General features: G+C 38.1%; 1 protein-coding gene across 6 annotated transcripts in view; it reads left to right on the plus strand.

Annotated features, from left to right (window-relative positions):
• The window catches only part of WASF1 (WASP family member 1), a 71,260-nt gene that overhangs the window by 6,384 nt on the left and 39,296 nt on the right, over positions 1 to 25,580 (plus strand). The window contains exon 1 of one of the 6 annotated variants that reach the window (XM_070073703.2): positions 4,386 to 6,049. The exons of the other annotated variants lie outside the window; for them this stretch is intronic. The gene's annotated coding sequence lies outside the window, so the exon portion shown is untranslated. Of the gene's footprint in view, positions 1 to 4,385; positions 6,050 to 25,580 lie in introns of those variants that run through there. 6 annotated transcript variants of the gene reach the window in all.

A 25,580-nucleotide genomic window follows, 5' to 3' on the forward strand; every position in this document is an offset into this window, starting at 1 on the left:
CATCTAGAAGAAAGGGTGCAAAGAGAAGTAAATGTGGAGGCCTGAGTGCATTCAGGTGCCTTTGTCCATGGTCCTGAGATTGAATTCCAAGAGACACCCTAGTTAACTTTGCAATAAGTCTTCCTTTTTGCATAAACCTGTTGGAATTGTATTCCTAGTATTTATCAACTGAATCTTCTAATAGATTAGTACAAGGTCACATGGTTAATAAAAATGAAAGTAGGATTTGAACACAGACACACATTATTTTAAAGTCCCATTTTTTCCTGCTATCCTTTGGTGACAAAGTACTATTACATAAAGTTATGGCCCTAAAATAATTCTAAGGATGTGGATTTTGAATGTGGCGATGACTGTAGATGATGATGGCAGCCAAGCTTTTTTCAGTGTGTTTGGCAGTAGTCCAGCTTATTGCCTTTCTTTCATCCTGAGTAACAGGTACCCAGGTCTACTTCAATAATGTAATGTTTCTACATGTATATTAATTAACTCATTTGAGAAGAAAAAGCTGTGTCAGAGCAGGATTAACTTACTTCCTGCTACCAGAAACTATAAATCTGTTGTTTTTACATTATGTTGCAAAAGTCAGCTTTTTGTTTGTTTCATTTTACACTGTTTAATGGGGGACATTTGTTGTCTTGAATGTCTTATTGGTGAGTTTCTATAGCATATGAGGATTCTTCAAAAAGTTCATGGAAATATGTATTATGAAAAAACTATGCATAAATTTAAAAAGTTTTTATACCAAAGTAAATACTCTAAAAAATTATTTGAAGTGGAGAGGTGGAGTGTGGGTCTGCTTGCGTCTCTGGGAACTCTTATTCAAGTTTCCCACGTGGGTGAAAGGAACCAAATTACTTGAGCCGTCACTGCTGTTTCCCAGGGTCTGCAGTAGCTGAAACCAGGAGCCAGAGCTGGGAATCAATACCAGGTCCTCTCATGTGGGAATAGACACTTAGCCAGCATCTGAACTGCTAGGCTGAATGCCTGTCCTTCCAAGTTATTTTTTGATTCCTTTTTCACAGACTTTTTGCAGTACTCTTATACATGTCTAGAACTTACACCAGAGAATTATGGAAAGGGAAGGCAAAGCAGAGCTGAAGGGGAAGGAATATTTTATGTTTTAAAATATTTAAAATATTTTATATTTATATATATTTATGCTTTAGTGGCAGGTGAAGACTAGCACTCATTTTTAAAAACTGAAATAAAAGCATCTGATACAACCAGAAGTTTATCAATTGTGTTGATATTTTCAAAGACCCCTTATTTGGTGTCATTGGTTTTCTGTGTTCTCTATTTTAAATTGCTTTAATCTCTGCTTATGTTTTACTATTTTTTCTTCTGTTTATTTTAGGCATATTGGTCTTCTTTTTCTAATTTCCAAAGGTGGAAGTTCAGGTTATTCACTTTTAATCATTCTTTTCTAATATATTTATCCCATGGTATAAATTTCCCTCCATTCACTGCTTTGGATGCATCCCATAATTTTTGGTAAATTACATTTTCATTACCAGTCATTTCAAAATAATTAAAAATTTCTTGAGACTTTGAACCATGTTATTTATAAACATAGTGTGTTGAATCCCCATATATTTTGGTATTTCCCATTTATCTTCTGTTGATTTCTTTTTTTAGAAAGCTTTTATTTAATAAATATAAATTTCATAGGTACAGCTTTTGGAATATAGCAGTTCTTTTCTCCATACCTGCCCTCCCACCCCCAAACCGTCCCACCTCCTACTCCTTCTCCCATCCCATCCTTCATTAAGATTCATTTTTAATTATTTTCAAATGAAGATCAACTCTATACTAAGTAAAAATTTAATTCTGTTGATTTTTAATTTGTTTATTTTATAATCTGAGTGTACATTGTATGATTTTTATTTAAAAATTTTCAAATGTATTTTGTGGCCTCAAATGTGATTTATCTTGAAGAATTCTCTGTGTGAGCTTGAAGAATTTTTTTTTGGTTGGGTGACATACTATATAATCGTCAACTATATCTGGTGGATGAATGGTGTTACTTTGTTACTTAGTTAAGCTATCTCCGTACAGATTTTCTGCCTATCAGATTGAGAGAGAGATATTGAAGTCTCCAATTGTGATAGTGGATTAGTGTATTTCTCCTTGTAGTTCCATTAGTTTTGCCTTGCATATTTTGATACTCTGTTGTTAAAAGCATAGACATTAAGGATTGTTGTGTCATCTTGGAGAATTTAGTCCTTTATAGTAATGTAATACCTTTTTAATTGCTGATAATCTCGCTTTGCCCAGAAATCTGCTTTGCCTGAAATTGATACAAGGATGCTTTAAATTAAAAGATAAGTTTTCTTTGGTGCAAAACAAACTTGAAATCCATGTATAGTCTTTTCATAATATTTATCATGAACTTTTGAAGTACCTAGTGTAGCTACTCTAGCTATTGTTTTAAAGGCAGAGGGGAAGAAGGAGGGAAGGTGGGTTGATGGGATGGAGAGTGGGAGGGAGGGAAGGAAAGAGAGAGAGAGAGAGAATATGAATGAATGACAGTGAGAATATTTCTATTTGCTAATTCTCTTCCCACATGCCTACAACAGCCTGGGCTAGCCATGCCAAAGCCAGGAACCATGTTGATCCTCCACATGAGTGTTGTATAGGGTATAAGGTAGGGGTCAGGTTTCAAACTTCTGCATTTGTGAATCCAGTTTTCCAACACCACTTACTGAAGAGACTGTCCTTTCTCCAGGGAGTGTTGTTACATCTTTGTAAAAAATAAGTTATTTGGGGCCGGTGCTGTAGCGTAGTGGGTAAAGCTGCTGCCTAAGGTGCTGGTATCCTGTATGGGTGCCAGTTTGAGCCCTGTTCGAGTCCCAGCTGTTCCACTTCCTAAATAGCTCTCTGCTATGGCCTAGGAAAGCAGTAGAAGATGGCCCAAGTCCTTGGGCCCCTGTACCCACGTGGGAAACTCGGAAGAAGCTTCTGGCTCCTGGCTTTGGATCGGCACAACTCCACCTGTTGTGGCCATCTAGGGAGGGGGTCAGCAGATGGAAGACCTCTCACAACCTTTCCTTTGCTCTCTGTATAACTCTTTCAAATAAATAAATAAATAAATAAATCTTAAAAAAGATAATTTAGTTGTAGATGCATGAATTTATTTCTGGGATTTCTATTCTATTCCTTTGATCTGTGTGGCTTTTTCTGCCAGTACCTTGCTGTTTTGGTTGCAATACCCTGAAGTATGTCTTAAAATCTGTTATTGTGATGCCTTTGGCTTTGTTTTTATTATTCAAGATAACTTTAGCTATTTGGGATCTTTTGTGTTTCCATATGAATTTTAGGGTTGTTTTTTCTAATTCTGTGAAGAATGTTGTTGGCATTTTAATAAGGATTGCATTAATCTGTAAATTGATTTGGTTATTGTGGGTATTTTGTTAATATTCTTCTAATCCATGAACATGGGAGATATTTCCATTTTTTAAAATGTCTTCTTCAATTTCTTTAGTATTTTATAATTTTCATTGTAGAGGTCTTTTGGATCCTTGGTTAAATTTATCACAAGCCATTTAAAATTTTTATAGCTACTATGAATGGAATTGCTTTTACAAGTTTTTTCTCCAGCAAGATCAGTGTTGGTTCACAAAATTGCTACGGATTTTTTATGTTGATTTTGTATCCTGCAGCTTTGCGCTTATCAGTTCTAACAGTCTCTTGGTAGAATCTTTTAGATTCTATATAGAATCATGTCATTTACAAACAGGGATGCTTTGACTAACTCCTTTCCTATGTATGTGCTTTTTAGTTCTTTCTCTTGCCTAATGATTCCTGCTAATGCTTCCTGAACTATATGGAAATAAGAGTAGTGAGAATGGACATTTCTTTTCTCACTCCAGATCTTAGTGGAAATGCTTCCAGCTTTTCTCTTTCAATGTGATGTTGGCTGTGGTGAGGCATGTTACATCCATACCTAATTTGTTCAAGTTATTTTTTAAATCTTGAATGGATGTTATATTTTATCAGATGCTTTCTCTGCATGTATTGAGGTGATCATATGATTTATATCCTTCATTCTGTTTATGTAATGTATTACAGTTATTTGTGCATATTGGACCATTTCTGCATCCCTGGGATAAGTGCTGCTTGCTTGTGATGTATGATCTTGATGTGTTGTTAGATTGAATTTGCTAGTATTTTGCTGAGGACTTTTTTCTTTCAGGTTTTGGATTAAGGATGCTCAGCCAGTACCTTATTGATATTGTTTGGAATCAGTAATTAGCTATTAGAATCATGTAGGAATGAAGAAAAATTAAAAAAAAGAAATCTCATTTACTCATTCTCTGACTCTTCCTGTCTTTTTGTAGATCTGAATTTCTGACCAATATTATTTTGGCTTTTCTCTGAAGAACTTTTTTTTTTTTTTTGCAAAGCACTTCTGTTGACAATTTCCCTTAGTTTTTAATTTGTCTGAAAAGGTCTATTTTTATATTTCACTCTTATTTGTGTGCTTACTGCTGAGAAATCAATATAATTCTTATCCTTGCCCTTGTGTAGGTAATGTGATTTCTCTCTGGCTTCTTTCAAGATTTTCTCTTTATTGTAGATTTTCTGCAGTTTGAATATCATATGCTTGAGTGTAGAATTTCTAGTATTTGTCCTGCTTGGTGTTCTCTAAGCCTCATGGATTTGTTGTTTGGTTTCTGTCATCCATTCTGGAAAAATTTTGAGTACCTCTCTGTGAAAGGTCCTCTGCTAGGCATGTTACATACATGATGTAGTCTTCATAACAACTCTATGAGGAGGTATAATTTTCACTTTTTGAAGTAGAAACTAAATGGTATGGACCATTACAGACATATCTTTTACAATAGCAGATAAAATTTAACTGCCTCCTGCTTACTCTTAACTAAATATTCCTCTCTATATATGGCAGGGGAAAAAAATGGAGTGATTTTTGATTTGCTTTATTAGGTAGCAATATTGGAGATGAGTGTTGGCTGGGTACTGGCTTCAGAATTCAAAGTGTGTATAGTGTACCAAGTTAGTGTGCCATTAAAGGAATTGAATGAAAATTGCTGTATTCATTCATTTTGATGAGAATGCAACTTTTTAAAGAGTGACTGGCACACAATCAGAAATTGGCTGAACTGATTGAGAATCTAGAAGCCCTTATTTAATGATGATATCAATTCCTAAGTGATTTTGTGCTGTTACTAGAAATAGGGAAGTCCAAAGAATGAGTAAGCATCTTTTTGGAGGAGAGTGGGGAGTCATGGATGACAAATTTGATTTTGGATATGTTGAGTTTGGGTTGATGAGATATCCCTGTGGAGCCATCTGGCAGACTGATGGCACGGGACCAAATACTGTCAATGTTAGAGTTGTTTTTTAAGGTTATATAAGTAATTTAAATGGTTTATGACCTGAGAATAGATGGATTTATGAAGAAGCGAGAGTTCAGAAAGAACCCTATTGACTCCTGACACATTTAGAAAGCAGGAAGAAAAAGTACAGCCAGAAGAGGATGCTGAAAGTGTTACCAGAGAGGATATAATTTGTTGTATTCTCTAAAAAAAATATTACTTTCATTTTATTTGAAAGGGAGAAAGAGAGGGAGCTCTTCTTTCCCCCTTACTCCCCAAATACCTGAAACAGCTATGACTGGGCTAAGCCAAAGCCAGAACTCTGAAACTCAATCAGGTTTCCCATGTGGGTAGCAAGGACCCAATTATTTATGACCTGCTGCCTCCTAGGATGTGCATTAGTAGGAAACTGGAATCCAAAGTGGAGAGCTAGGTGTAGTAGGTAAGAAGTAGCCAAATCCAAAGTAGCGCTGTGGTGTAGTAGGCTAAGCCTCCTCCTGCAGTGCCAGTATCCCATATGGCCGCTGGTTCTTGTCCCATTTGCTCCTCTTCTAATCCAGCTCTCTTTATGGCATGGAAAAGCAGTATAAGATAGCCCAAGTGCTTGGGGCCCTCTACCTGCGTGGGAGACCCAGCAGAAGCTCTTGGCTCCTGGCTTCAGGTCAGCTCCAGCCATTGCAGCCATCTGGGAAGTGAACCAGCGATGGAAGGTACCTTTCTTTCTACCTGTGCTTTCTCTGTCTGTAACTCTACTCTCAAATAAATAAATAAAATCCTTTAAAAACAAAAACAAAAAAGAAAACAGAACAAAATCAAAACCAAAATGGAGCTAGGACTCAAAACTCAGGCATTGTTATACAGAATATAGGCATCCCAAGCAGCATTTTAATTGCTAGGCCAAACACCAGGCCAATTTTTTGCATTTTTTTTTAACTTTTATTTAATGAATATAAATTTCCAAAGTACGACTTATGGATTACAATGGCTTCCCCCCAATGCCATCCCTCCCACCCACAACCCTCCCCTTTCCCACTCCCTCTCCCCTTCCATTCACATCAAGATTCATTTTCGATAATCTTAATATACAGAAGATCAGCTTAGTATACATTAAGTAAGGATTTCAATAGTTTGCTCCCACACAGAAACATAAAGTGAAAAATAATAGATGATTTTTTTTTTAAATGATGATGAAATCAGATGAGACCTATTGTCATGTTTAATCCCAGTGAGAGTCAAGTTGGGAATTGATAATTTCTTTCTTTCTTTCTTTCTTTTTTTTTTTTTTTTTTTTTTACAGAAGATCAGTTTAGTATGCATTAAGTAAAGATTTCAACAGTTTGCACCCCCATAGAAACAAAAAGTGAAATATACTGTTTGAGTACTCGTTGTAGCATTAAGTCTCAATGTACAGCACATTAAGGACAGAAATCCTACATGAGGAGTAAGTGCACAGTGACTCCTGTTGTTGACTTTACCAATTGACATTCCTGTCTATGGCATCAGTAATCTCCCTATGCACCAGTCATGAGTTTCCAAGGCTATGGAAGCCTTTTGAGTTCTCCGACTCTTATCTTATTTAGACAAGGTCATAGTCAGAGTGGAGGTTCTCTCCTCCCTTCAGAGAAAGGTACCTCCTTCTTTGATGACCTGTTCTTTCCACTGGGATCTCACTCACAGAGATCTTTTGCCAGAGTGTCTTGGCTTTCCATGCCTGAAATACTCTCATGGGCTTTTCAGCCAGATCCGAATGCCTTTAGGGCTGATTCTGAGGCCAGAGTGCTATTTAGGACATCTGCCATTCTATGAGTCTGCTGAGTATCTCACTTCCCATGTTGGATCACTCTCCCCTTTATTTATTCTATCGGTTAGTGTTAGCAGGTACTAGACTTGTTTATGTGCTCCCTTTGACTCTTAGTCCTTTCATTATGATCAATTGTGAACTGAAATTGATCACTTGGACTAGTGAGATGGCATTGGCACATGCCACCTTGATGGGATTGAATTGGAATCCCCTGCTATGTTTCTAACTCTACCATTTGGGGCAAGTCAGCTTGAGCATGTCCCCAATTATACATCTCTTCCCTCTCTTATTCCCACTCTTATGTTTAACAGGGATCACATTTCAGTTAATTTTCAACACTTAAGAATAACTGTGTATTAATTACAGAATTAAACCAGTCATATTAAGTAGAACAGACAAAAAAAACTACTAAGAGGGATAATGTATTAAGTTGTTCATTAACAGGGCTATGCTGATCAAGTCACCATTTCCCATAGTGTCCATTTCACTTCAACAGGTTTCCTTTTTGGTGTTCAGTCAGTTGTCACCGATCAGGGAGAACATATGACATTTGTCCCTTTGGGACTGGCTTATTTCACTCAGCATGATGTGTTCCAGATTCCTCCATTTTGTTGCAAATGACTGGATTTCATTGTTTCTTACTGCGGTATAGTATTCTAAAGAGTACATATCCCATAATTTCTTTATCCAGTCTACCGTTGATGGGCATTTAGGTTGGTTCCAGGTCTTAGCTATTGTGAATTGTGCTGCAATAAACATTAGGGTGCAGACCGCTTTTTTGTTTGCCAATTTAAATTCCTTTGGGTAAATTCCAAGGAGTGGGATGGCTGGGTCGAACGGTAGGGTTATCTTCAGGTTTCTGAGGAATCTCCAGACTGACTTCCATAGTGGCTTGACCAGTTTGCATTCCCACCAACAGTGGGTTAGTGTCCCTTTTTCCCCACATCCTCGCCAGCATCTGTTGTTGGTAGATTTCTGTATGTGAGCCATTCTAACCGGGGTGAGGTGAAACCTCATTGTGGTTTTGATTTGCATTTCCCTGATTGCTAGTGGTCTTGAACATTTTTTCATGTGCCTGTTGGCCATTTGGATTTCCTCTTTTGAAAAATGTCTATTGAGGTCCTTGGCCCATCTCTTAAGTGGGTTGTTTGTTTTGTTTTTGTGGAGTTTCTTGATCTCTTTGTAGATTCTGGTTATTAACCCTTTATCTGTTGCATAGTTTGCAAATATTTTTTCCCATTCTGTCGGTTGTCTCTTCACTCTCCTGTTTCTTTTGCAGTACAGAAACTTCTCAATTTGATGCAATCCCAATAGTTGATTTTGGCTTTGACTGCCTGTGCCTCCCGGGTCTTTTCCAGAAACTCTTTGCCTGTGCCAATATCTTGAAGGGTTTCTCCAATGTTCTCTAGTAACTTGATGGTGTCAGGTTGTAGATTTAGGTCTTTAATCCATGTTGAGTGGATTTTTGTGTAAGGTGTAAGGTAGGGGTCTTGCTTCATGATTCTGCACGTGGAAATCCAGTTTTCCCAGCACCATTTATTGAATAGACTGTCCTTGCTCCAGGAATTAGTTTTAGATCCTTGATCAAATATAAGTTGGCTGTAGATGTTTGGGTTGATTTCTGGTGTTTCAATTCTGTTCCATTGGTCTATCCATCTGTTTCTGTACCAGTACCATGCTGTTTTGATTACAACTGCCCTGTAGTATGTCCTGAAATCTGGTATTGTGATGCCTCCGGCTTTGTTTTTGTTGTACAAGATTGCTTTAGCTATTCGAGGTCTCTTGTGCCTCCATATAAATTTCAGCACCATTTTTTCCAGATCTGAGAAGAAGGTCTTCGGTATCTTGATTGGTATTGCATTGAATCTATAAATTGCTTTTGGGAGAATGGACATTTTGATGATATTGATTCTTCCAATCCATGAGCATGGAAGATTTTTCCATTTCTTGGTATCCTCTTCTATTTCTTTCTTTAAGGTTTTGTAATTTTCATCGTAGAGATCTTTAACGTCCTTGGTTAAGTTTATTCCAAGGTATTTTATTGTTTTTGTAGCTATTGTGAATGGGATTGATCTTAGAAGTTCTTCCTCAGCCATGGCATTGTCTGTGTATACAAAGGCTGTTGATTTTTGTGCATTGATTTTATACCCTGCTACTTTGCCAAACTCTTCTATGAGTTCCAATAGTCTCTTAGTAGAGTTCTTTGGGTCCCCTAAATAAAGAATCATGTCATCTGCAAAGAGGGATAGTTTGAGTTCTTCCTTCCCAATTTGTATCCCTTTAATTTCTTTTTCTTGCCTAATAGCTCTGGCTAGAACCTCCAGAACTATATTGAACAGCAGTGGTGAGAGTGGACATCCCTGTCTGGTACTGGATCTCAGTGGAAATGCTTCCAACTTTTCCCCATTCAATAGGATGTTGGCTGTGGGTTTTTCATAGATCGCTTTGATTGTATTGAGGAATGTTCCTTCCAAACCCAGTTTGCTTAGAATTTTCATCATGAAAGGGTGTTGCATTTTATCAAATGCTTTCTCGGCATCTATTGAGATAATCATATGGTTTTTCTTCTGCAGTCTGTTAATGTGGTGTATCACATTGAGTGTCTTGCGCACATTAAACCATCCCTGCATACCAGGGATAAATCCCACTTGGTCTGGGTGGATGATCTTTCTGATGTGTTGTTGCATTCTATTGGCGAGAATTTTATTGAGGCTTTTTGCATCTATGTTCATCAGGGATATTGGTCTGTAATTCTCTTTCAGTGCTGCATCTTTTTCCGGCTTAGGAATTAAGGTGATGCTGGCTTCATAGAAAGAATTTGGGAGGATTCCCTCTTCTTCGATTGTTCTGAATAGTTTGAGAAGAATTGGAGTTAGTTCTTCTTTAAATGTCTGGTAGAATTCAGCAGTGAATCCATCTGGTCCTGGGCTTTTCTTTGTTGGGAGGGCCTTTATTACTGTTTCAATTTCTGTCTCAGTTATGGGTCTGTTTAGGTTTTCGATGTCTTCCTGGTTCAATTTAGATAGGTTGCATGTGTCCAGGAATCTATCCATTTCTGATAGGTTTCCCTGTTTGCTGGCATACAAGTCCTTGTAGTAATTTCTGATGATTCTTTTTATTTCTGTGGTGTCTGTTGTTACATTTCCTTTTTCATCTCTGATTTTATTGATTTGGGTCTTTTCTCTTCTTTTTTTAGTTAGTTGGGCCAATGGGGTGTCAATTTTGTTTATTTTTTCAAAAAACCAGCTCCTCGTTTGGCTGATTTTTTGTAATGTTTTTCTTGATTCAATCCTGTTGATTTCTTCTCTGATTTTAATTATTTCTCTTCTCCTACTAGATTTGGGTCTGATTTGCTGTAGGTTTTCTAGATCCTTGAGGTGAATTGAAAGCTCATCTATTTGGTGCCTTTCCAATTTCTTGATGTAGGCACCTATTGATATAAACTTTCCTCTTAACACTGCTTTTGCTGCGTCCCATAAGTTTTGGTATGTTGTGCTGTTATCCTCATTTACTTCCAGAAAGTTTTTGATTTCTCTTTTAATTTCTTCTATGACCCATTGTTCATTCAGGAGCATGTTGTTCAATCTCCATGTGTTTGCGTTTGCTCTAGGGATTCCTGAGTTGCTAATTTCCAACTTCATTCCTTTATGGTCTGAGAAGCTCCATGGTATGATTCTAATTCTTTTGAATTTGCTGAGACTTGCTTTATGGCCTAGTATGTGGTCAATCCTAGAGAAGGTTCCATGTACTGCTGAGAAGAATGTAAAATCTTTAGCTGTAGGATTGAAAGTTCTGTATGTATCTGTTAGATCCATTAGGGCTATAGTGTCGTTTAAATCTACTGTATCCTTGTTGATCTTCTGTCCTATTGATCTGTCTATTTCTGAGAGTAGAGTATTGAAGTCCCCCAATACTATTGTATTGGGGTCTAAGTCTCCCTTTAGGTCCGTTAATAAATCTTTTAGATAAACTGGTGCCCTGTAGTTAGGTGCATATACATTGATAATTGTTATATCTTCTTGTTGTATTGATCCCTTAATCATTATACAGTGCCCCTCTTTGTCTCTCTTAACAGTTTTTGTGGTAAAGTTTATGTTGTCCGATATTAAGATGGCTACGCCCGCTCTTTTTTCATTTCTGTTGGCATGGTATATCTTTTTCCAGCCTTTCACTTTCAGTCGGTATGGATCTTTGTTGGAAAGATGTGTTTCTTGTAAGCAGCAAATAGATGGGTTTTGTTCCTTAACCCAATCAGCCAATCGGTGTCTTTTAACTGGACAGTTCAGGCCATTCACGTTCAATGTGACTAATGATAAGTGGTAACTTTGCCCTGCCATTTGCCAAAGATAAGTTCTAATATATGCTTTGAATTCCCTGTGATCTTTTGCTGTGAGCTTTCCTTCCTTTACCTTCTTTCATATTGATGACCGAGTTTCTGTGTTTCTGTGTGTAACACATCTTTAAGCATCTTTTGCAGGGCAGGACGAGTGGCAACAAATTCTTTCAATTTCTGTTTGCTATGAAAAGTCTTTATTTCACCTTCATTCACAAATGATAGCTTTGCAGGATATAATATTCTGGGCTGGCAGTTGTTCTCTCTTAGTACCTGGGCTATATCTCGCCATTCCCTCCTAGCTTGTAGAGTTTCTGATGAGAAGTCAGCTGTGAGTCTGATTGGAGATCCTCTGAGAGTAATCTGACGTTTCTCTCTTGCACATTTTAGGATCTTTTCTTTATGTTTCACTGTGGAGAGTTTAATTACAACGTGTCGTGGTGAGGATCTCTTTTTTTTTTTTTTTTTTTTTTTTTTTTTTTTTTTTTTTTTGGCAGGCAGAGTGGATAGTGAGAGAGAGAGACAGAGACAGAGAGAAAGGTCTTCCTTTGCTGTTGGTTCACCCTCCAATGGCCGCCGCGGCCAGCGCGCTGTGGCTGGCGCACTGCGCTGATCCAATGGCAGGAGCCAGGTACTTCTCCTGGTCTCCCATGGGGTGCAGGGCCCAAGCACCTGGGCCATCCTCCACTGCACTCCCTGGCCACAGCAGAGAGCTGGCCTGGAAGAGGGGTAACCGGGACAGAATCCGGCGCCCCAACCAGGACTAGAACCCGGTGTGCCGGTGCCGCAAGGCGGAGTATTAGCCTAGTGAGCCGCGGCGCAAGGATCTCTTTTGGTCATGTTTATTAGGGGTTCTGTGAGCTTCCTGTACTAGGATTTCTCTGTCCTTCTCCAAACCTGGGAAATTTTCTGCTAATATCTCACTAAAAAGGCCTTCTAATCCTTTCTCCCTCTCCATGCCTTCAGGAACTCCTAGAACCCGAATGTTGGGTTTTTTAATAGTATCCTGAAGATTCCTGACAATATGTTTTAGATTTCTAATTTCCTCTTCTTTTCTTTGGTCTGACTGTATCCTTTCCTGTTCTCTGTCTTCTAAGTCCGATATTCTCTCTTCTGCTTCACCCATTCTGTTTGTAAGGCTCTCTATTGTGTTTTTCATTTGATCTATTGATTCTTCACTTCAGTCACTATCACAGTTTCCTGTTGTACTAGTTGTTTCGTTTCATTTTGATTCCTCCTTAATATTTCATTTTCACGAGAGAGGTTTTCTATCTTGTCCATTAAGGATTTCTGTAGTTCAAGAATTTGTTTTTGAGAACTTCTTAATGTTCTTATCAATTTTTTGAGATCTGCTTCTTGCATTTCTTCTATGTCATCATCTTCATAATCTTGAATTGGGGTGTCTTTTTCATTTGAGGGCGTCATGGTGACTTCCTTGTTTTTATTACCTCGGTTTTTGCGTTTGTTATTTGGCATATTGGAGATATTTGGTTTCTTCACTGTGGTGCTTTTTCTTGTTATACTATGACTCTAGATTAAGTGGACTATCTGTTTTTGATGGAGCCTTAGGGCTTGAGATGGGTGTGGCCTGAGAGCTCTGTTTGGTGTGCCAAAGGTGACACTCCCAGGTTAGGTGTGGTAAATCTCTCTCTCTCTCTCTCTCTCTTTCTTTTTTTTTGATTCAAAAGGGAAGTAATTCCGCACAGCTGAAGGAAGTTGGAGGTAGTTAGCAGGCAAATGATATACCCACAGGAGCCAGAGATCGGAAGCTCTTTCCCAAGGACCACACAGGGAATCTGTTCGGCCCTCAGAGTGGGCTGAAATTCTCCTTCAGTCTCCCACTGGGTTGCCAAAGTTACAGAATTGTAGCGTCTCTGGAGAGTGCTCACGTGAATTCCGTGAGTTCTCTCCCCCACCGTCTCTTTTTTCACAGTCTCAGTTCAGTAGCACCACAAATTTACTAGGTCCTAATCTCCTGTTAATTCGCCCCGCCCAGAGTCAGATTTTTCTGCTAGGCTCGGGGCCGGTGCAGACCTGAGGTCACTCTGCCTATGACGTATGTCCAAGATCGCGCCTGCTCTTTGTCTTGCTCGCCCTTGAGAGGTGAGCAGAGAGAGAGAAACCCGTGTCCGTACCAGTCACCTTTTTTTTTTTCTCTCTCTCTCTCTCTTCCAGTTAGCCTGGTGAACTTTCCCACCCCGGGGGTCGTTCCCTTTAGTCTCCTCTCTCCGCTTGCCTGCCGGTGTCTCGGGCTATTGAGGTTCGGCTCACCTCGCGTTCCAGCGCTGGTGTGTTGAGTCTGCCGCTGGTGTCCCGAACTGTGGGCTCCCACGCTCTCCACGCAGGTCCGCTGTGAATCACGTGTTCCGGAAGAGTTTCTTCTGCTGTTTCCTCCCCTACTCTTCCTTGAACCTGCAGTATCTCCACTTTTATTAAACTGTCTTTCCCCGGACTATCAGTGTGCTCCCTTCCTATTCTGCCATCTTGCCTCCTCCTTAATCCAATTTTTTGCATTTTGTGTGACTGTTCTCTAGAGACCAAGAGGTAAGGTCTGGGTGGATCTTATCTGAATGGGAGTCTGAAATGCTAGTTGGAAGGGAAGCAAAGCCAAAACAATGGTGTTGGTCTTGAAAATAGAGAATGAAGATATTGCAGGAATGTGGTAAGCTCAAGAAGTTCTATAATACTGAAGAAATAAATATAATAAAATATTTAGGTCATAAATGTAGATCCTGGAAGTAGAACTGCTTAAGAGTATGTTCACAGACCTTTGAAGGGGTTTGTGGTGGTAGGGACAATCCTCAGGAATTATTGTCATTGAAGCCCTTAAGGGAGATGGGGTATACTTTTAAAAGCCTTCGATGGGTTCTTCTAACACTTGCCTGGGATCAGCATGTAGTACAAGTCACATCTTTCGAAGTGGGAATCTTACAAGGATGAAAGGGGTCATATATTGTTACTGATACCTTTGTTATAAATATATTCTTCTCTCTTGCAAAAATGTTTTTCATTGTGATAGAGGCAGGCAACAGTTGTGTGCCTCATATATAGTATATCAATGTTAATATCATAGAATGATTATTTTTCATTGTCACAGAATTATACATAAAAAACCTGGTTTCATTCATTAGCATTAAAAAGAAAACATAAATTTACTTTTTAAATGCTATACTAAGTACCTAAAGAGGATATTGATGAACTGTCATCAGTTAAAAATAAATTTTAACATGTATTTCTTATAGTAGGGTTGGATTTATGAGTTCCCCAAATAATTTTAAATTTGTTAAATGTTTAACCACTGTGTGAGAAGTGATGTTGCCATCAGAAACGTTGATGAAAATATGAGATCACTTGTGCAATGGGTATAGACAGAAATAAGAGAAAAAGTGCAATGTTTGAGCCCTAGAGTACTAAAAGATTTGGAAGCGTGGCTGATAAAGAGGATAAGAGAGGAAAGGAAACTGAGAAGATGGTAGGAGGGTTGCCAGGAACATGAAGTTTCCTGAAAGTCGATTTAAGAAAGTATTTAAAGGATAGAGCTAATGTATCAGATGTTGGCAGATTGAGTGAGATGAAGCCTGAGAATTAACCATTGGCTGCAGTCAATAACTGATCATGATAAGATGGTTTGGTACAGTGCTGGGTAGGAAAGCCTGAATAGGACAGAATTAGGTGAGAACGGAAGAAAACAAATCAGATGAATGAATTTACCCATGTAAGGAAACAGAAATGAAGGGAAAAAGCAGGTGGTAGAAGAACTGAGGGACCTAAAGAAATTTTTAATTTAAACAACGTGTCTCTGATGATGGCAGTAATCTAATAGAAAATGATAATGCAGAAGAAGAAGAAGAATTAATCTCTACTGCTTAAATAGGATTTGGGAACTGGCTTGGAACTTCGCCATTGTTTGAATTGGTTTCTGTGGAGAAATTTTTGTCTTTGACATAGGCAAATTACAAATGCCTGATAATTCAACTCATCTATTTTATAGTTGTAGATTATCTTCAGTGATGATGTACATGTTAAAGTCACACCCTTTCCTGTTTTCTATTATGATAACTATTTTTCCTTTTCTTTTTTTGTTTTATTCAGTTTTAAATTTTTATTTATTTGAGAGGCAAAGAAAGCCAGACAGAACTCCTTTCTACTGTTTCCCAAATGCCTGCCGTGGCCAGGGCTGGGCCAGACTGAAGCTGGAAGCCAGGAACTTAATCAACATTTTCCATGTTGGTGACAGGGACTCAAGTACCTTGACTTATCTCCTGCTGTTTCCCAGGGCAAAAACAGGAAGCTGAATTGGGAGTGGAGCCAGGACTGGAACCCAGGCACACTGATAGAGGATGTGGGCATCTTAGCCTGTGTCTTGACCTCTATTCCAAATGTTCACCCCCACGGTAAATTTTAAATCAGGAACAAGGTCATAATATTTTGACAGATGATAGCAAAACTCTTGGTTTACCTGAACTTCTTTGTTTTTGCTTTAATCCATTAGTGTCTAAGATGTTTTTCTTAAGTTTTTCAAGGAAGATTTTTTTTTTAAATTTTGTTTAAGGAATAAAACTTCATGCATTTAATATATACAAATTTGGGAACATGGTGATCCCCCCCCTTCCTCCTACTCATACTCCCACTTTTCTTCCTCCTCCCTCATCCTTTCCCATTATTTTTTACAGAGATCAATTTTCAGTTAATTTTATACTCATAAGATTAACCCTATACTAAGTAGAGAGTTCACTGAATAGTAAGAAGAAAAAAAAAAAAAAAAAGAAAAGAACAAAGCAAACAAAAAAGAGAAACATTGTTCCCTGACAGGCAAGGAAAAGACTGTTCAAAATAGATTACATTTTAAGTACTCTGTTAGTTACCACAGATCAGAAAGACCATATGGTATTTGTGACTTGCTTATTTCACTAAGTATAATGGTTTCCACTTACGTCCATTTTGTTGCAAGTAACATGATTTCATTTGTTTTTACCCCTGGGCAGTATTCTATAGTATACTTGTACCATAATTTCTTTAGCCAGTGTTCAGTTATGTACATCTGGGTTGATTCCACATCTTAGCTGTTGTGAATTGAACTGAAATGAATGGGAGTACAGATCACTCTTTCCTATGTTGATTTCATTTTATTTGGAAAAATTCCTGGGAGTGGGATGGCCGGGTCGTATGGTAGGTCTATATTCCATTCTCTGAGATATCTCTGTACTGTCTTCCACTGTTGCCGTACCATCTTACATTCCCACCAAGAGTGGATTAGGGTACCCTTTTCCCCACATCCTTGCCAGCATTTTTTGTTTATTGATTTCTATATGACAGCCATTCTAGCAGGGGTGAAGCCTCATTGTGCTTTTGATTTGCATTTTCCGATACCTAGCTATCCTGAGCATTTTTTATTGTGTCTATTGGCCATTTGAATTTCCTCTCTTGAAAAATGTCTGTTCAGGTCCTTTGCCCATTTCTTGATTAGGTTGCTTGTTTTATAGTTGTTGAGTTTTTTGAGCTCTTTATAGATTCTGGTTATTAATCCTTTATCAGTTGCATAGTTTGCAAATATTTTCTCCCATTCTGTTGCTTGCCTCTTCACTTTGCTTAGTGTTTCCTTTGCAGTACAGAAGCTTCTCACCTTGATGTAATCCCATTTGTAAATTTTGGCTTTGATTGTCTGTGCTTCTGGGTCTTTTCTAAGAAGTCTTTCCATATGCCAGTGCCTTTTAGGGTTTCCCCAATGTTCTCTAGTAATTTGATGGTATCATGTCATAGATTTAGGTCTGATCCATTTTCATTGGATTTTTGTGTAAGCTATAAGATAGGGGTCTTGATTCATACTTCTGTGAGCAGAGATCCAGTTTTCACAACATCATTTTTTGAAGAGACTGTCTTGGCTCCAGGGGTTGATTTTTCCTCCTTTTTCAAAGTTAAGTTGGTTGTAGATGTATGGATTAATTTCTGGAATTTCTGTTTTGCTCCATTGGTCTACATGTCTGTTTTTGTGCCAGTACCAGGCTGTTTTGATTATAACTGTCCTGTATGTAGTATGTATTGAGGTTTGGTATTGTGCTTCCAGCTTTGTTTTTATTGTTTAAATTGCTTTAGATATTCAAGGTCTCTTGTGTTTCCATATGAATTTTACCATCATTTTTTCCTAGATCTGAGAAGGATGTTGTTGGTATTTTGATTGGGATTGCAATGAATCTATAAATTACTTTCTGTAGTATGGATATTTTGATGGTATTGATTCTTCCAATCTATGAACATGTAAGATTTTTTCCCACATTTTTGTGTCTTATATTTTTTTCTTTAATGTTTATAATTTTCATCATAGAGATCTTTGACATCCTTAGTTAAATTTATTCCTAGTCATTTAAGTTTTTTGTTGCTATTGTGAATAGTATTGATCTTAGAAGTTCTTTCTCAGCTATGGCATTGTTTGTGTATACAAAAGCTATTGATTTTTGAGTGTTGGTTTTATATCCTGCTACTTTACCAAACTCTTATGAGTTCCAGTAGTCTCTTCATGAAATCTTTTGGGTTCCCTATATATATAATCCCTAATTGTATCCCTTTGATTTCTTTTCTTTGCCTGATGGCTCTGGCTAAAACTTCAAGAATTGTATTAAGTAGCAGTGGTGAGAATGGGCATCCTTGTCTGGTTCTGCATCTTAATCGGGATGCCTCCAAGTTTTCCCCATTCAGTATGATGCTGGCTGTGGGTTTGTTAGAAATTGCTTTGATTATGTTGAGTAATGTTCCTTCTATATGCAACTTGCTTAAGATTTTCATCATAAAATTGTGTTGAATTTTGTCAAATGCTTTCTCTGCATCTATTGATATAGTATGGTTTTTGATCTTCAGTTTGTTAATGTGGTATGTTATATGTTTGATTTTCAGATGTTGAACCATCCCTGCATTACAGGGATAAATCCCACTTAGTCTGGGTGAATGATCTTTCTGATGTGTTGTTGGAATTGATTGGCTAGATTTTTGTTGAAGATTTTTGCATTTATGTTCATCAGGGATATTGGTATATAATTCTCTTTCTTTGTCGTATCTTTTTCTGGCTTAGGAATTAAGGTGATATAGGCTTCATAGAAGGAGTTTGGGATGATTCCCTCTCTTTCAGTTGTTTTGAATAGCTTCAGGATAATTGGAATTAGTTCTTATTTAAATGTCTTGTAGAGGGGCTGGTGCTGTGGTGCAGTGGGTTAACTCCCTGGCCTGAGGCGCCAGCATCCCATATGGGCACCAGTTTGAGACCTGACTGCTCCATTTTCAATCCAGCTCTCTGCTGTGGCCTGGGAAGCCAGTGGAGGATGCCCCAGGTCCTTGGACCCCTGTACCCACATGGGAGACCCAAAAGAAGCTCCTGCTTCTGGCTTTGGATCGGTGCATTATTGGCTGTTGCGGCCAATTGGGGAGTGAACCAGCAGATGGAAGACCTCTCTCTCTCTCTCTGCCTCTTCTCTCTCTGTGTAACACTAACTTTCAAATAAATAAATAAATCTTAAAAAAAATGTCTAGAATTCAGCAGTGACACCATCCAGTCCTGGGCTTTTCTTTGTTGGGAGAATCTATTACTGGTTCTGTCTTGGTTATTGGTCTGTTTAGGTTTTCTATGTCTTCATGACTCAATTTGGTAGATTGTAAGTGTCTAAGAATGCCTATCCATTTCTTCTAGGTTTCCCAATTTGTTGGCATACCGCTCTTTGTAGTAATTCCTGATGATGATTTTTATTTCTGTGATATCTGTTGTTACATTTCCTTTTTCACCTCTGATTTCATTGATTTGGGTCTTCTCATTTTTTTTTTTTTTTTTTTTTTTGGTTAGTTGGGCCAATGGTATGTCAGTTTTGTTTATTTATTTATTTTCAAAAAGCAGCTCTTCATTTCATTGAGCTTTTGTATTTTTGGTTTCTATTTTGTTTATTCCTTACTTTTAATTATTTCTTTTCTCCTACTAATTTTGGATTTGATTTGTTGTTTTTTTCTAGGTCCTTGAGATGCATTGATAATTCATTTATTTGGTGGCTTTCCAGTTTCTTTATGCAGGCATTAATTGCCATAAACTTCTCTCTTAACACTGCTTTTGCTGAATCTCATAAGTTTTGATATGACTTGTTGTCATCTTCATTTGTTTCCAGTCATTTTTTTGTTTCTCTTTTGATTTCTTCTATGACTGACTGTTCACTTAGGAGCATGTTGTTCAGTCTCCATGTGTTTGCATAAATTCTTTTTTTAAGATTTATTTTATTTATTTGAAAGAGTTACAGAGAGAAGTAGAGACAAGAGAGAGAGGTAGGTCTTCTCTCTGCTGGTTCATTCCCCAGATGACTGCAACAGCTGGAGCTGCACTGATCTGGAGCCAGGAGCCAGGAGCTTCTTGCCCATCTCCTATGTGGGTGCAGGGGCCCAAGGACTTGGGCCAACTTCTACTGCTATCCCAGGCCATAGCAGAGAGCTAGATCAGAAGAGGAGCAGCCGGGACCAGAACCGGTGCCCATATGGGAGGCCGGTGCTTCAGGCCAGGGCTTTAACCCACTGCGCCACAGTGCCAGCCTCGAATTGTTGGTTTTGAGCTTCAGTCTGTTGTGATCAGAAAGGTGCATAGCACGATTTTATTTATTTGTTTATTTTTTGAATTTTCTGAGAATTCCTTTATGGCTTAGTATATGGTCTGTCCTAGAGAAAGTTCCATGTACTGCTGAGAAGAATGTGTATTCTGCAACTGTGGGTTGAAAAATTCTGTAGATCGTTAGGTCCATCTGGTCCATGTGTCGATTAGCTCTGTTTCTTTGTTGATTTTCTCTCTGGTTGATCTATCCATTGCTGAAAGTGGGTGTTGAAGTCCCCATTACTATTGTATGGGAGTCCATGTGTCCCTTCAGATCCGTTAACAGTTCTTTTAAATAGCAGGTGCCTTGTAATTTGGTGCATATACATTTATTACAGTTAAGTCTTCCTGTTGTATTGAGCCCATAATCATTACATAGTATCTTTCTCTGTCTCTTTTAGCAGTTTTTGTGTTGAAGTCTATTTTTTCTGATCTTAAAATGATTACACCTGCCCTTTTTTTCTTTCTGTTAGTTAGCATGGAATGTCTTTTTCCATCCTTTCACTTTCAGTTTGTGTGTATCTTTGTTTGGTGAGGTATGATTCTTGTAGGCAGCAAATAGTGTGTCTTGTTTTTTTAATCCATTCAGCCAGTCTGTATCTTACAGCATAAAATTGGTATCTCTTGGTAAATGTTGATTTGTACATTTGAAAAAGCACGTCCTGCTGTTTAGGATAGAATGTCCCATAAAATTCAATGAGATCAAGTTGATTGATTATGTTCTTCAAGACCTTTATATAGTTATTGCTTTTCAGTCTATGTGTTCTGCCAGTTATTGAAAGTAAGTTGTTGAAATTTCTGACTATAGCTGTGAATTTCTCTTTTTTTTTTCCTTTCAGTTCTATTAGTTTTACTTTATTTTGAAGCTATTTATTTTAAGGTGCACAAACATTTTAGACTGTTATATTTTCATAAAGAACTGACCCCTTTATTATGAACAGTCTTCCATGTCTCTGATTTTCTCTAAATTCTCATATTAATATAGTCATTCTTTTTTACCATTAACATCAGCATCGTATATCTGCCGTTTTACTTTTAGCTTTTTAGCATTTTCATGTTTAAAACAGATTTCTTATAGGCAGTATGTGGGTGGGTCTTGCTGTTTTAAAAATTAAACCTCATCATTTCTGTCTTTTGTTTGCAATGTTCAGATCACTTGGGTAATGTAATTATTGACCTGGTTGGGTTTAAATCTGTTTTGCTGTTTGTTTTCCTTTTGGCTTAACTGTTCATTGATCCTCCTTTCCTCTTCTGTCTTCAATTGAAGAGCTGTTTTATAATTCCATTTTCTCTCCTTTGTTGGCTTAACAACTGTAGTTCCTGATGTTAATTAATATTTCCTTTAGAGTTTCCAGTATACATCGTTAACTTCTCAGAGTTTAGTTTTGATCCAAGTGATATATTCACAAATTTATTTAGCTTTTCAAATTAAGAGCTTAACATTATATCACTTTGGGCTCACTCATTTGAACTTTGGAGTTAGACTCTTGTATTCAAATCTCAGTTTTGTTACTTATAGTATGCTTAAACTTTCTCTGCCTTAATTATCTCATCTATAAAATGGGATTAAAGTTTTTGTAGTTTTTTTTGAGAGATATAAAGCATTTAGAATACCTGACACATAGTAAACAGTATATTGGTAGCTACTTTTATTCAAATCATGATGATGAAAATGTTCTATGGGTTCTAGTTATCTTGACATTCTGTTGTTCCTCCCACCATAGTAAAGTTAATTATTACTTTTTAGATTAGTTACTGGTCTGTTATTTTTCTGCCTTTCCCCATTCTCTTGCCATGTTAATCTTTCTCTTAGTATGATACCTTTTATATTATGTCTTTTATCCGTTTAAAATTTTTCCCACCCAACTGCTCCCATTCTCCAGAAAGAACAAGCTCATCATCTTGACACGCAGCATTGCTCATTTTATCTGTTCTCAGCTTATATTCCCATTCTTTTCTTTCTTTACTGTTCTACATTTTCTCTGTGATTCAAACTGTATTTCTTCCTCAACCCTCTCCCAAAATACATATTGTAGTTTTCTGTTTCTGAGTTTGTTGTTCTTGTTTTGTATGTCTGTGAGAAGTTTTGAGAGCAAGTATGTCTGAAAATTACCTTTGGTACCATTGTTCATCTATCACATGATTTGCTTTTCTTTTGTAATATGCTGAGAAAAACCAACTTATTTAGAAGTAGCCAGGTAGATTCAGTTTAGATGACCCCAATTTTTTGGCAAATCCAAAGCATTGTATCGGGTGCCAGCTGAATATACATCTTCTCTCCATCAAGCCTGATTAGGCTGTTGACCTTGGGCACATCAGTGTCACCTGTTTGATCTGGTGCTTTTTGGCCTTGATATCCACAGTGGACACAAGTGAGTTGTCTTGTGACTTCTTCATGTCCCATTTAGTGGTAGGGGGACCATGATGATGGCATAGTGGTCAAGGTTGTGTCTTCTGAGATGCTCTGCTGATGATACCTGGGTTGCTGCATGGGGCATAGTGTCTTGGACCACTGTTAGGTGGGTAACATGAGAATCTTCTTTTTTGTTTTGTAACTGTGAATGCCTTTCAGCACTGCCTTCTTGGCCCTTAAAGCTTTTGCTTCAGCTTTGGGAGGGGCAGGAGCTTTTTTGTTTTCAAACTCATTTGAAGGCTATTATAAACAGAAAAATGATCCCCCAAAGATATCTATCTCCTCATTCTTGGACCCCTATAAATATGTTAGCTTATATGGCAAGAAGGAATTTGCATATGTGATTAAATTAAGGATCATGAGATGGGGAGATTAGCCTTTAATATGCAAGTGGGCCCTGTATAATTAACCAGATCCCTATAAGGGAGAGAGGGAAGAGAGTCAGAGGAGCAGTGACTCCAAAAGCAGAAGTTTACTACTGCTACAGTTGTTGTGCTACAGTTGTTGGCTTTGAAGAGGAAAGAAAGTCATGAGCCAAGCTGAAGGCAACCTTCTAGAAGCTGGAAAAGGCAAAGAAAAGATTCTCCCCTAAGGCCACCAGAGGGAATATAAATTTGAAGACATCTTAGGTTTAGCTCAGTAAGACTTCTGACTTCCAAAAACTTTAAGATAATAAATTTTTATGTTTAAGCCACAGATTCTGTGGAAATTTATTGGAGCAGCAATAGGACACTAAGATAGTGAAAAAAACGTAACCTGAAGCCAAAGGAGGCTATTTATAATTAGTATAAAGATTCATACAGTTCAGTATAGAAATAATAATGTTTGACCATAGAATGCTGCCTTAGACTTGATTGGTTACTTAATATACAATTGGTATACTGTTTTACCTTTCTAAAATCTGAAAAATTCCAAATTCTGAAATGCATTCATCCCCAAGGATTTTGAAAAAAGGAATTGTAGACCTAGAGTCATTTGCATTAAACAATTTCTCTTTCCCTAAGATTATAAGCTACTTAATGGAAGAAGTTGAAACTTATGTTTATCCTCCAGCATCATCATTACATATAATGTGAAAAAGTATTACATATAATGTGAAAATATATTGTTGCATTGACTTTGTTTCTGTATACCCTGTGGAGAGTATAAAGTTGTGCCAAAATCATCTTAGTTCCCAGTGAGGGAGAAAAAAAAAAATCTGTACTGGCTCAGGATAAGGCACTATAATGGAAGTGATATGCAAAAAGTCTAAGAGATCTATCACTAAAGAGGGAACTTTCTATCTATAAGAGTGACTACTATTTGTAAAACATCTAATGTACTCAGCTTTTAATGTGTATTCATAAATTCCCGAAGATCCAACATGACTGAATAGAAAGAAGATGTGCTAATTTTGACTATGGGGCGAGAACAGAAGAAAAGCAAAGGAATTACATTTCTATAGAAAGAAGAGAGATACCATGGAGCAGCAGGGACAGTACAAACATGTGTTAATGAGCAGGGATACCACCAGTGACTTCTGCAGCCAGAGGCTTGAGGAGACACTGTCGTCTTGAATTGAGGTGAGAAGAGGCTGCAGCATCCCGTATCATTGGTGTTACTGCCTGAGGGAGAACCTCATGGATCACACTGACTTTGAGTCTAGCCTGGATTGCTAGTTGGGCAGGGTGCCCACCTAACTCCATGAAAGGAGAGGACATTGCTTTCTTTCTATCTCCCCACAAGGGTTCCTGGCGACTAGCAGGGAGGAAGCTCCATCTTAATAAGGTAAGTAGAGGCTGCTGTAGCTTGTGCATGTATGCAACTAGGGGATTTTATTGGAGGGATAAATCCGTGGTCCCCACTGACTTTGAGTCTGGCCTGAAGGATTGGCAAGGGACAGGGCATCCATTTAGGCCTGTGACGTGCTCCCTTCCTCTCTGTCACCAGTGCTTGGACTCAAACTGCCAAGGCAGAACACCAACAGGAAGCTGACTCTGGGAACACTTTAGCTCTCTATGTGGATGGGACAGGCTCATGGGACTGAGAGTGGATCCCCTGTTCCCTGTGACTGTGGGAGCCCTGCTCTCTAAGACTGGGAATTCTGTGACTACTTGATATGGGTGATGTGTCACTGGATCTCTGGGGAATCCCTGTGTCTGGCTTCAGAGGCTTAGATTTCCCTGAGAACCTGGGGTGGGTCGCTGCGATGGGTTCCATGGCTCATACTGAGGACCACACAGATCCTTTCTTTGGTTCATGCAGCTGCATGGGTGGGGTGTGTAGCTACTATAGACTCACCCCAGACATTGATCACCTTGGTAGAGAGGAGGTGAGGCTGTAATCATGCCAGTTGAGAGGAGGTGAGACTGTGATCACGCCCCTGTTGACAGTAGAGGGAATTTACAATGCCCAACTTGGGTGTCACCCTGGACTGTTGCCCTACCCTCCAGCACTGAACAGAGTTCCCTGGCCCAGTTTAGCACATGGCTCTGGATATCCCCTGAAGGAGCAAACATTCCACTAAGCCACAGAAGCATAGTTCAAAGATAAAAGCCATCAAAAGAGAAAACCAGCAAATGTTAACACAAATACCTGAAAATAAATATGGAAATACAAGAAGCATGAATAAGGAAGACAATAGGACTCCCCCAAAAGAACGCAACACCTCATTATTAGAATGTGAAAAGAGATTGATGGAATGCTTGAAAAGAAATTCAAAAGAATGATCATAAGATTGCTCATAAACACAGAGAAACAAATATATGAGTTAAAGAAACCTATACCTGACATAGAGGAAAAAATGTGTTGAGATGTAAGAGATACTGAAGAGAAATCAAATGGAAGTATTAGAAATGAAGATTCACTATGTCAAATGAAAAAATATAGTGGAAAACCTTAACAACAGGCTTGGTGAGACAGAAGAAAGAATATCCAAGCTAGTAGGAAAATCTTTGAAAATATCTCAGACAAAAAGAAAAAAATTAGAAAAACTGGAAATAGTGTTTGAAATTTATGGAATACTATCAAATGAGCTAGCATACGTGTCTCAGGAGTTCCTAAAGGTATGAAAGGAGAATACATTAGAAGACCTAGTCAGTGAATTA

Source organism: Oryctolagus cuniculus, chromosome 5, assembly GCF_051225735.1.
Source record: "Oryctolagus cuniculus isolate XC-2025 breed Fujian yellow rabbit chromosome 5, ASM5122573v1, whole genome shotgun sequence".
Taxonomy (NCBI): Eukaryota; Metazoa; Chordata; class Mammalia; order Lagomorpha; family Leporidae; genus Oryctolagus; species Oryctolagus cuniculus.